The sequence below is a fragment of the Ascidia mentula genome (genome assembly GCF_947561715.1).
Source record: "Ascidia mentula chromosome 2 unlocalized genomic scaffold, kaAscMent1.1 SUPER_2_unloc_45, whole genome shotgun sequence".
In the NCBI taxonomy this organism is placed as follows: domain Eukaryota; kingdom Metazoa; phylum Chordata; class Ascidiacea; order Phlebobranchia; family Ascidiidae; genus Ascidia; species Ascidia mentula.
In genome coordinates this window covers 2501-5000 of record NW_028113693.1, presented here as the reverse complement: position 1 = coordinate 5000, position 2500 = coordinate 2501, and the positions used below count along the sequence as shown (strand labels likewise).

The window sequence follows — 2500 nt, the reverse complement described above, 5'->3', positions numbered from 1 at the left end:
GGAGCCTGCGGCTTAATTTGACTCAACACGGGGAATCTCACCCGGCCCGGACACAGTGAGGATTGACAGATTGAGAGCTCTTTCTTGATTCTGTGGGTGGTGGTGCATGGCCGTTCTTAGTTGGTGGAGCGATTTGTCTGGTTAATTCCGATAACGAACGAGACTCTGGCTTGCTAACTAGTTACGCGACCCTATCGGTCGGCGTTGAACTTCTTAGAGGGACTAGTGGCGCTTAGCCACACGAGATTGAGCAATAACAGGTCTGTGATGCCCTTAGATGTTCGGGGCCGCACGCGCGCTACACTGACCGGATCAGCGTGTCGCCGCCTAGGCCGGAAGGTCCGGGTAACCCGCTGAACCCCGGTCGTGCTAGGGATAGGGAATTGCAATTGTTTCCCTTGAACGAGGAATGCCCAGTAAGCGCGAGTCATCAGCTCGCGTTGATTACGTCCCTGCCCTTTGTACACACCGCCCGTCGCTACTACCGATTGAATGGTTTAGTGAGGTCCTCCGATTGGACCTGGCGCGTTCGGCAACGGGCCGCGCCGGCGTCCGAGAAGACGATCTAACTTGATCATTTAGAGGAAGTAAAAGTCGTAACAAGGTTTCCGTAGGTGAACCTGCGGAAGGATCATTACCGGCCGATCGCCGATCGAGTGGTCGTGCGTTCGACAGGTGGAGAAGGCTCCGTATCTTGGCGGCCGCGCACGCCCTTCGTCGCTGTTGAGGCGCACGCGATTGCACTTCGGTCACCCTGTTTCGTTCTGCGCCGAGTGCCGTGGCCATGTGCCAGGCTGGCTTCATGCGTCGCCTACGGCTGGCGACCGCTCGGCCACCGCTTTTTCGACTGTGCAATCCGGCTGGGTCGCGCTTGTCCAACTGACGAAGTCACGGAGGGCTCTTGGCGGTGGATCACTCGGCTCGCGAGTCGATGAAGGACGCAGCTAGCTGCGTGAATTAATGTGAATTGCAGGACACATTGAGCATCGACGTTCTGAACGCAAATTGCGGCACCGGGTCAATCCCGGCGCCACGCCCGCCTCAGGGTCGCGTTGTAACGTTCCCGCGCGGCGACGCGTCGGGCCGGTGCGGTGTCGGCCGTTGCCACGGTCGTCCCGCCCAGGACAGCACGAACGCAGTGTCAGCGCGCGAAACCGAACGCGGCGTGCGTCTCGTTACGAGTCGGCCTCGAAGAGGATCCCGGCCCGGAGCAGCACGGCTCGCGTTCGGGCGCGGCGCTCGCACGAGCTTCGGTGGCGCGCGCGTGTCTCTCGCAAACGAGGCACTGGATTATCGGCCTGAGGTCGGACGAGGCTACCCGCTGAATTTAAGCATATTACTAAGCGGAGGAAAAGAAACTAACGAGGATTCCCCCAGTAACGGCGAGTGAAGTGGGAAGTGCCCATCGCCGAATCCGCGCGCCTCTGCGGCGCGTGGAATTGTGGCGTAAGGAATTCGCTGCGCGTACGTCGTTCGCCGCCCGCGTCCTTCTGATCGAGGCCTCGTCCCGGTGCGGGTGTCAGGCCCATGGTGGCGGCGAGGGCGCGCGCTCTGCGTCTTCCCAGAGTCGGGTTGTTTGGGAATGCAGCCCAAAGCGGGTGGTAAACTCCATCTAAGGCTAAATACTGTCGCGAGACCGATAGCGAACAAGTACCGTGAGGGAAAGTTGAAAAGCACTTTGAAGAGAGAGTTAAAGAGTACGTGAAACCGTCGAGAGGCAAACGGGAGGGCCTGTCGAGTCGCGCGACGCTTTCAGCTGAAGCCGAGCGGAGCGTGTGGGCGTGCGGAGCCTTGCGGCCCGTCGTTCGCGCTGTCCTCCGAGCAGCTCCAGCGCACTAGCGCCGTGCGAAGGCCGCGACCGTCTGGGAGGCGGCGAGAAGGCCGCGCGCAAGGTAGCCCGCCCCCGGGTGGGTGTTATAGGCGCGCGGACACGTCGGCCCGTCGCCCGGGCGAGGAGGGATCGCCGCGTCTGCCCTTCGTGGGCCGGGCGTCCCGTCCGAGCCGGTGCGTCGCCGGTTGGGGACTGTGCTCAGTGCCCAGTTGCGGCGTGTCGGTTGCGGGTGGGCAGCGCCGCGCGAGACGCACGGGGTCCGCGGCTAACGTCAGCCACCTTCCCGACCCGTCTTGAAACACGGACCAAGGAGTCTAACGTGCGCGCGAGCCACGGGGCAGTGCGAAACCCATGGGCGCAGTGAAAGTGAATGTCGGCGCGGTCCGGCGGAGGTGAGATGCCGTCTCTCTGGACGGCCGCATCACCGGCCGATCTCGTCCGCTCTGCCGGAGAGGTCGAGCGAGAGCGTGCGCGTTGGGACCCGAAAGATGGTGAACTATGCCTGAGGAGGTTGAAGCCAGAGGAAACTCTGGTGGAGGACCGTAGCGATTCTGACGTGCAAATCGATCGTCAAATTTGGGTATAGGGGCGAAAGACTAATCGAACCATCTAGTAGCTGGTTCCCTCCGAAGTTTCCCTCAGGATAGCTGGCGCTCGGTGGTCGCAGTT

At 61.8% G+C, this 2500-nt stretch overlaps 3 non-coding genes across 3 annotated transcripts in view; all 3 read left to right on the top strand.

Annotated features, from left to right (window-relative positions):
* Window positions 1-637, top strand: part of LOC145916312 (small subunit ribosomal RNA) — a 1825-nt gene extending 1188 nt beyond the window's left edge. Inside the window, exon 1 of the ribosomal RNA XR_014404556.1 lies at window positions 1-637. This exon is cut by the window's left edge and continues 1188 nt beyond it. This is a non-coding gene — a ribosomal RNA (small subunit ribosomal RNA).
* A 259-nt stretch (window positions 638-896) lies between these two features.
* Window positions 897-1050, top strand: LOC145916303 (5.8S ribosomal RNA). The gene has a single exon (XR_014404548.1). It is a non-coding gene; the product is annotated as a 5.8S ribosomal RNA (ribosomal RNA).
* Window positions 1051-1294: 244 nt separating this feature from the next.
* LOC145916305 (large subunit ribosomal RNA) overlaps window positions 1295-2500 on the top strand; it is a 3686-nt gene continuing 2480 nt past the window's right edge. The window contains exon 1 of the ribosomal RNA XR_014404550.1: window positions 1295-2500. This exon is cut by the window's right edge and continues 2480 nt beyond it. This is a non-coding gene — a ribosomal RNA (large subunit ribosomal RNA).